The following is a 9,841-nucleotide window of genomic DNA, read 5'->3' on the forward strand; positions in this document are numbered from 1 at the left end:
CTCTGAAATTCGGAAATCAGATAACTGCGCGAACCGCTTCATTTGTCCACGATTCAAGGAGGACAATCAATTTTATTTAGTCATCTAATATCTAACAAGAAGAAAATAAACGCATACATATATGCATTTATTCCTACGACGTTACGTATCTCATGAATAAATGCGTATAAGTACCATTTGATGAGTATTTGCGCGGTTTCTACCCCAAAATATTTGTTACCTTACTCTTCAAACAGCCCTCAGTGAGTATTTCTGTATTTCTACCTAAACGAGCATGTTATAAATTAAAAATCTACGCTCAGTTGATTTCGCTAATAATAATGGACATATAATTAATTGCATGTAGTTAGAATTCTTATAAATTCTTATAAACAGGGGATGTTATTCGACATATTACAGTTGTAGACGTAGAACTTATGATTTGCTTTAGATTAAAACGAATCTCAGATGAGAACAAAATAACTGTCAGTCATAACAACTGTCAATATAACATTCGATTTACTTTTTACTGTGCCCTTTGATAAATCGAATCATTAATTGGAGCCAGAAAACAAAAGGCAAAATAAATCGGGTCAGTTTTTTTTAACAGAGATGGGCAACTTGGCCTAAACTTACAAAAATAGAATATGTTATTGTCTTAAATGAAATCCATTCTGTATCTTCGGTTTCCACGTACTCCTGTACAGATATTGTCGTTTATAAACAAGAAATGGGGGTCTTTCTGGAGCTCGGGTTACATCAAGCACAGATAAAAAATCGCATATAAGACTACATGTGGAACTCAAGAGGAATATAAGACTGAAGGAACTATTGTCTGATTATCTGGTAGTCAGAGAATCTTTATCGAACACATTATCAAAAATACTACCATTGATGGGGAAGCCGGCTCAAAAAATAGCGAAACTATCAACCCTGATCCCTCCCCCCTGCCAGATGCTGAACAACCCCACCTGATCTTCAGTAACCATATCAAATCAGCCATCCGGTCTTTTGCCTCATCCCCCCCCCCAAGTGGTGGCGGACTTGGTGGTATGGTAGTTTCGCCACTGAGCCCAAACCATCATACCACCGCCAACACCACCCATAGTTGTCTCTACCTGTTACTACAGAGTTCCATCATCCACAGTAATCATGACATTGATGTCTTCATGCCACTTCAGATCTTTTAAAAACACTGCTGAAGTGCTTCTCAGTCATTTTTCGATCTCAGGTATCCTATGAGGTATCTGTGCAGCTTTCTATCTTCCCTTTACTCGTTAAATCGATTTATAGGCTTTATTCATGTTTATACTGCATCTCTTATTACGCTAGTTTGTTATTAATGTAAATACATGTAATTATATCATACCTTAATGTTTGAACTCATTGTTTGTTTTCCATTTACAAGCACTTACGAGCATGCTTACCTGTCATTTAAGTACTGTTAGCCAAATTGTATTGTTATCGTACATTTTGTTTATTTTTGTTGGGAGAAACCTGGAGAGACAGTATCAGATTCCTCATTGTCTCAAGATCAAACAATGTCGGAATCTGGTTACAGGCTGAATCGACTCAGAACTCATCAACCGTGCTGCTAACGCAAGTAAGATGAGCACTCTAGTGGGTGGAGGTATACAGAACACGACCCACTGGCCAACTGACATAAAGTTCGCTTTCATTACATTTGCGCCTCACTGCTGTCGAAATCGTCCTTCCCAAGGACCGCAGACAGCTCAAGAGAGAGAGAGCTGGTGCAATACAATCTCATTAACCTACCTTGGGAACAAGCTAGTTATTGTCTTGATTTGAAGGGAGCCTTGGACGGCCTTGTCTTTTGGTAATGGTTTCCATCACTTTGAAACTGTTTCCATAGTTGAAACCACCTTTCTCGACATATTCTGCCCTTGTTATTGCGACCTACTCCTTGTGCTCTTCAAATATTCCTAAAACTTTTCATTGCAAGTAATCTTTCCGATGATGGCTTACCGCTTGCAGGTGAAATCGTGAGATTGGCGCCTTAACAGCCTTTATACATGGATTCGTAACCGTTGCCTTTTTTTTTTTTACAAGTTTCGTCCATTTTCACATTATAACATGATAAATTTTATTTAGTTATACGAAATTTGCATATAAAATAACATAGTATCGTAGTCTCACCTTTTAATGAAAAATGGAGTGTTTTCCTAATTTTTCTTACCAGTGTATATTTCATATATGATACAATACGCCTCCTTGCAAGAAATATCTCAACTAAAATCTTGATTTTTTTTTCTTTTTGTGTGTATCGTAGAACAGTCAGACAGACGAATATAAACAATCAAAGCTTATAAACCTTATTATGGCTACATTAACCTTTCTCTTCTCAGTTTGGTAAGGGTAACAAACTGTGTTGATAGCATTTGACATTGATAGGTACTTTGCTCATTAGAAGGCCCTAAACTAAAGACAGGATGTTATTTATATCTAGTGGCTGATTTATCACGCAAGTAGCATAAGAGTACATTGAACTTCATTACAAGGTCGTCGTCTAGCTGTTCATCTGATTACTCTTGAAGTCATCCGATAAATCACTGAGCAGCCAGAACAGATCTGTTTTGTCTAAGATTGCTAGTTGATATATTACGAACATAGTGATATTAATAGCTATGTAAGTAGCAGTGTCTTTCTGCAGCTCGGGTTACATCAATTATAAAATGTGAAGTTCTTAAATCAGAACATAAATGAAGAAAATTAATTGGACCTTGAAGTGCACTTGTGGGAATATGTTGTCGGTTATCATCTAAACGGAGTTTTATCAAAACATTCCGCGCTTGATATCCGAGATATCTTCATGATGCGTAAAAATTTAAATAAAATAAAATCTTTCCTGTGCTCCGGAAAGGCCACATAAGACGGATTTATATTAAACAAGGATGACCTATAGCTTTGCTTAACCACATGTGAGCTCTGCTGTCAGTATTACGTACGTACACTCTGTTACCAAAAGTATTAGGACATCAAAGGATAGTTGTCCCCCATGGTCGATTTCGCACATGCCTCTCCCAGATGGATGGGAGAGGGATGTGTTCAAATTAAGTTGTCATGCTTTGTGCTTTATGGCAGAGAGCATTTTCCTGTTAAACATATATAGCCCTTCAGCGTAAAATTCCATTAGGGCAGAAAGTGTAGCATTGACTATAATATCACTTTAGGACAATCCTTTCATTGTGCAATCTGCAATAATCAGTAGTCCAGGGCTGAACCATGAAAAGCATCCCCGATGCATCACACTTCCATCACTCTATTTCACAGTTCGAAAGATGTAGTCCGTATGAAAGCGTTTTCCTTCCAGACATAGATTCTTCTACCAAATTGAAGCAGCGTAAGAAATACTGTACACACTAAAAATATCACATTGATATTTTGTTACTTTTGTTTTTTGTGACGGTGGAACAGCAAAAATCAATCGCTGAAGATGAGGAGAAAAAAATTAATTTACACAGATGAACTATTTTTTATTTCAAGAGTTTGGATGAAAGATAATCTGTGAAACATGCCATTCTGAAATTATACGATATTACCAAAGGTAACAAAGGTAACCGGATGCCTACATGTTTCAAAGAACCTTTTATTGATACAATATTTATTAATGCATCGGCTCACCTTTAGCCATAGTCTTCGCATAAATTTTTTATAGTAGAACGACGGTATTTTTGCCCATTCTCTTCGGAGGAACGGTATGAATGATGAACTGCTGCATCGAGCACTTTCTAGTAAACCGTGCAACATTTCGTCTTTGAGGGATGCGCCTTTACTGTTCAAAAGCATAAAGACGAGATTCTTGGGTGTTTTGCGAAGCTTCTCAAAGGTACCATTGGTCCTGAATTCATTGTCATGGATGATAATGTGCATATTCATAGAAACCAGCTTGTCTATGAAAGAAAGCCATCAAAGTGAGGATATTCTTTCGACGGAGTGTTCAGCCAAATCTCACTCTGAGGGTTTACAGCTGTAACTAAAATTTTCGATACCTGTATATAGAGGGCATTTGGTGAATTGCACGACTGGAGTTTGGAGAATCCAGAACAAAGCGCGTCCTTTATTTCAGCTAACCCCGATATGGAAATAATCTTTTTTAATTATTTCTGCAGCATGGCTGTCTGCCAATATATAACACTGACTTCAAGTAGAGATTAATAAGTTAAAGTATACCAGCTACTGCAATGACCTGACTAGCACATCTGCAGTGAAAGGAAAGATCAAGGGTCATACCTATAGTCTCTAGGAAATAAGATAGCAAATTTTGACTGCTAAAACAAATATCCATTATCGTATTTAAAAGTTTCCGAGATTGAGTAAGTAGAAATTTTATCATTACCCCATGATAGCCCTTTTCTCATTCATTATGATTGCAAATATTCGCATTAAGAAAGGAATAGTAATTTAAACCGGCAATATTCACAAAGTTAAAATGAAAATCTAAATGGACCTTAACAGAAAAGTATTTTGTATTCTGTTCACAGTCAGTAATAGTACAGAGTGAATTAGTTTTATAAAACTTTCTGAGAATCAAAACCAAACTTTTTTTTTTTTTTGTATTTCTATAGCAAAAAAGAAAGAAAGTATGACAGTTCCATCGTAAGCAGTTCCTCATTGCCAAATGCCAGCCCTGCAACCGGATGTCATAATTTCAAGAACCAAAGAAAAATAAGAAATAAAAAATAACAACCTGTAATTCCATATGTATATGTATGAATGAATTAAAAAAAAAATATTTTTAAAATTGATGGAAACTTTATACGCAGATAGGGCGACGAATATAAACACTGCTGAGTTTATTTTGTTGGCTTGGGTGTTTGTTTGAGTGTACTGCGATTGTGAACAAATAATCAATTGCTTATAATTTTGTTTTCAAAAAAAAAAAAAAAAAAAGAAAAAAAAAGCAACTTAGAAGGTAAATGAACCATAATTACAGTGAAATATAACACTGACATCATGTCAACATAAAAATAAATAAATAACACTAAAGCTTAGTGAACGGTACCAAGCTTCGCGAGAGAAATATCTTCCTCGAAATGTCTGGAAGATAGAGTAACAAATTACACTATTAGACATTACTTATAATCTCTTGCTGTTGTATGAGAATTTTACACTTGAACTTATTTACACAAAAATACATCTAAAAACATGTATTAATGAGTAAATTAATATATCAGTAAAGAAGTATTCAATGTAAATTAATATCCGATAGAGGTGGATTAATGAAAAATGATCATTATAACCAATAATAACAATTATATAGGCAATAGCCATTATAACCTTTTTTGTTGATATAACCATTATCCAGATATAACCATTATAACTTTTTGTTGCAAATCCACCAGTATATTGGAAAATGCAGTTTAATTAATCCATTTTCAGGATCCCTGAACAAGTTTCTTTTTATTTTTTTCTAAATTCAAATTTGTGCTTTTTTAAAATTCAGGTCCAAAGAAGACATGCTACTGGATTTGCAACGTGTTGGCAAGTAGCATATTCTCAGGATACTATTTATTCTCACCGAAACCATTCCACTCGAATTGTTTTGGAAACGTGAGTACTTGTATATACAACACACCAGTTGGCAGGAGTCATTTTGACCCTCCCATTTTTTTTTTAAATTTAATTTTGGTAATTATTCCTTCAGAAGGCAGTAACATACTGAACACATTCGACCAAAACGGACTACATTTGAATCAGAAAAAGCATTACGTTTGGATACACCTTCAGCCTTGATAGAAGGCATGTTTGGATACAAAAGTTTTGTAGACTGAATGGGGAAATCGTAATTTTATCTGATTAAGCGATTTGCATAAATTATCTTATATAGTTTAGTCGGGGCAAAGATGGGAGGTGGCATTCTTACACAACTTCGCATGAACTTTATGGAATTCATTCTTCCCCTCTGTGAGGTGGAGGGGGAGGAGTTTAATCCCCTTAATACAAACAATTCAAAAGAAAGGTGGGATGTACTGCCGATATACCTTTAAATTTGGTTAGTTCATTGAGTACTGCAAGTTAGTGCGAAGGTACTACTGCACCCTCATGTTTGATCATCTGGCTAGGGCGGCATTTTACTTTATTTCATTATATACACATACATGTATCTACTGTTAGTTCATAATTTTCACAAATCAGAAAATAAAACGCATTTCGTTATATTTAGTTAATCTACATGTAACAATGTTTTTACATCGTAATTTTCTAATTTCCATGAGTAAATGTAGATTATTCTTTTCTCACAAGTTTAAATTTGGAGATGGACAGTAAGCGAACGATGACTGATTGGATAGAGTCAAGAAGCTTGAGAGAGGTTTTGGAAACACCATTCTAGATGTGAGATCAATATTCCATAATAGGATGGCTTTGAGATTTGTAGAGTCAATAACTGTTTAGAAGAAAAGTGACACCGAGAACAAAGAAGGAAACCCGTTTTTATTTTATTTTTGGATGTAGAGAAAGCAATATTTCTGATGTAAGGGTAATCCGTAATAGAGATGTGTGATCTTGTCTAGAAATCTGAGTGTCATCGAAGATGAGCATGAAGCAGTAGACTTTTTTGCGAGAAATAAGACAGGAATCAATTACCGATAAGTTCGGTCTGGTAGATTATCTAGCAGGCGGCCTGCGAAAATCGATTTCGCCAGGTGCCCATCATAATCTGAAGAGGCATAACTCATATTGCAGGATGGAACAGATGAGGGTTTCCAGAACTTTTCTCTGTAGAGTAAATACGGATTTCACCACTTCAAGCCTCCAATAAGCAAAGTGATGGAATTTTACCAATTGATGAGTCATCTAACACATAATATTGCCTGGTGAAAGAGAGGTGGCATTCCTCTGTGTGATATGTACGTCACACCTCTACCCCTGCTTACATTAGTTAGTAGCCACCTCCGGTATACCTGGTTCACTTTGTCAGTGCCCTTGCACAAGGGTATACCCAGGATTACTAATAGTCCCACCACTGTGAACGTGCAAGCAGAGAATTTGCTAGTTGCAGAACGGCAGGACTTCACCACATTTTGGTCCACTTGACTCACAAGCGGGATCTGAATATCAGTTCCATCAGCTTTTTATACTCTCAGGTAGCTAGCCCTAGCTGTCATATCTGGAATATCTGTGATAAGTTTTAGGAACCAATTGAGCGAAATCAGATCGATCCATAAGAAACTGTAGTTCGTTGACAGTTTTGCATAAACATAAATTGAGGAAAATTCACTATTTCCTCCTGATATCTGGAGGGGAAAGCGGACAGCATTTCGAGGAACACATACGCCCGTGAGTAGTTCCATTCGTGTTTTTTAATAGACGTTTTCATTTTTCTTATCCCAATATTTTGAAATTTTATTGAAAATATTCAAATTTTCATTTCGATATTTTATTGAAATGAAAATTTCGGCTAAAAATATTAAGCCAAAATTTTCATTTAGTCGAAAAGTATATATAAATGATAAATGATATAAATAATAAATCTTTCCCAAAAGTAAATTTATATAAAAACTATTGTATTTTGGGTAGTAATATAAATAGAATTGTCCAGGACTAAAAATTTTAAAGAAGGCATTTCTGGCATCTCGTAATTCAAAAGGTGTAATGATATTTTTTAAAAATAGGAATTATGATATTTTATTTTCAGTTTCAGCTTTTTTTGTTTCCAAACATGTTTTCTGCATCCAAAATTATTTTTGTGCCAAAAAAAAAAAATGTAATAGTAAAAAAAAATTTTTCTTGATTCCAAATGTGTTGCACTTCAGAATTTCCAGCATTTACGGAGGCTGAAGTTACAAAATATCTCTGTATATTAATTTTCAAACTTGATTTACAAAATAATCCAGGAATTAAAAAAATAAATAAATAAAAAACGCGATTGCATGTCAAATAATATGCCCAAAAGGTGAATAACGAAATGAACTTTGATTAAATCAAAATTTTCTACTTAAAAATAAAACTGATTTCACCTTCTCCAATTTTGAAAATCAGAGGAAACTTGCTGTATATTTCTCGAAATCAGTTACAAAACAAATAGATAATTACATCCATCTTATCTTTGTTATTAATTCTTGGTGAAAAGGTAGATGTGTTGTGAGAAAACTAAATGATTTACTCAACACAAAATAATCAAAAAAGTCTGGACAGCTCACCGAAATACAACAATGAACTCAGGCTCCCTGACCGTTTATATATTTTTTTCCTTTCTTTCTTTCTTTCTTTCTCTGTCAATGAACACGATGCTAGCAGGTCAAATCCTGGTACACAGTAAAGCAGCCAACGGTTGATAACTCAGTAGGGTTGCTTACGAAAATCTGTTCCATTTATCACGGAAATAGTCCAAGAAAAGTCATCTTCAGATGCAGTATGAGAAAAAACAAAAGTAGATATGATGCGAAATACTGGTACGATAAGCAGTCTTACTGACACAATAACATGGCACGTCTGAAACATTCAACTACCTAACCTCGAGTGGTTATTTTTGAAATATCTTGGCAACGTGTATAGAAGTGTATCCTTTGAAGAGGCTTAATATAGCCTCTGAGTTAAGGACAATTCAGGCATATATCGCTGATACATGTGAGAGGTGTAAGCCATGGAACGCAACTGTTTAGATTTATACAGAGACGATACACAAGTTACGTGATCCCATATACTGTTACACAACTCATTATTCATATGATGTCAAAGAAATATGCGTTCTGGAAATAAGATACACACTTGGAGTAATTCAGACTATCCTCTATGTAAATTTCCTTCAGCCATTTATTTCGTGGCTCATTCAGTAGATTCAAAATAATCATTTTGAATCTACTGAATTTGGGTCAACAGCCTTAAAAAAGGTGCACATAAACAAAAATAACAATAAATAAATAATTAATAAAATCTGAATAAAACGAGAACTATATGTACAGTATAATTGCACGTAGCCCATGAAATAATAGGAGAAAAAAATAATAAAAAACCATGGACACGATGAGTTACACCTACGAAACCGTTTCTTTTCTTTAAGATTAAATGCGTCTTGAAATATTCATGGTAGCTTTAATATTAATGCTTATTTTTGTTTCGTTTTCTGAAAGATCGTGGAGTACATTGTCATACCAGATATTCAAGGGACAACAGTGGCTTTCGTCTGGAAATGGTGTAGTGACAAAGGAAGCAAGATGAAGGCGCTACAATATAGTCTGATGACGAGAATGTGAAGACATACAGGAGTATTCTTTTCCAGGATATAATGAAAAACAGAAGAGCAACATTGAGTAAAATCACGGAATCCTTCAGTGTTTGATGAGAGGTATCCATATCGCTCAGCACTGCACGTTAGGAGCTACGGGTGGTGATACGATCTAAACATCTGTACTGTACTTCGAAAGCCTTTAATGCTTAGGCTGAACAAACGCATCTATTTGAATCGTAAACAGTGACAACCTTTGGAGAAGAAGACAACACATAAGTATATTCAACTCTGAAGCTGACCACTAGCTCAACGAAATCTCACGAATCCATCTGTCCAGTTATGATGTCTGTTACCGCTGTAAATCCAGTCAACATTGAGGATACTAAATTTCATTAAATTTCTCATTGCATATATTATTTTTGTGTATTGTTTGTCGATGTATCCAAGTGCTCATTCTATTTATTATTTATTTTATTTATTTATTTTTTTTCCAATTAAACATACCCTGAATTAACTTTGCGTTAACAACACCTACTTAATACCTCGTGGAGCCACCTTTTGCTTCTAATATAGCCCGTACACGTCTTGCCATGGACTCCACAAGATGTTGCAAGGTGTCCTGTGGTAGCGCTACTCATGGGTTGCACAATGTGTCTACTAATGGTCATATAT

The 9,841-nt window shown here is 35.1% G+C and overlaps 1 protein-coding gene across 1 annotated transcript in view; it reads right to left on the reverse strand.

The window, feature by feature from the left end:
• Window positions 1-8,163, reverse strand: part of LOC150085450 (focal adhesion kinase 1-like) — a 377,186-nt gene extending 369,023 nt beyond the window's left edge. The window contains exon 1 of the mRNA XM_090374569.1: window positions 8,142-8,163. The gene's annotated coding sequence lies outside the window, so the exon portion shown is untranslated. The remainder of the gene's footprint in view (window positions 1-8,141) is intronic.
• Between the last annotated feature and the right edge of the window lie 1,678 nt (window positions 8,164-9,841).

This window comes from Mastigoproctus giganteus, chromosome 5 (assembly GCF_048544385.1).
Source record: "Mastigoproctus giganteus isolate SK-2022 chromosome 5, ASM4854438v1, whole genome shotgun sequence".
Lineage (NCBI taxonomy): Eukaryota > Metazoa > Arthropoda > Arachnida > Uropygi > Thelyphonidae > Mastigoproctus > Mastigoproctus giganteus.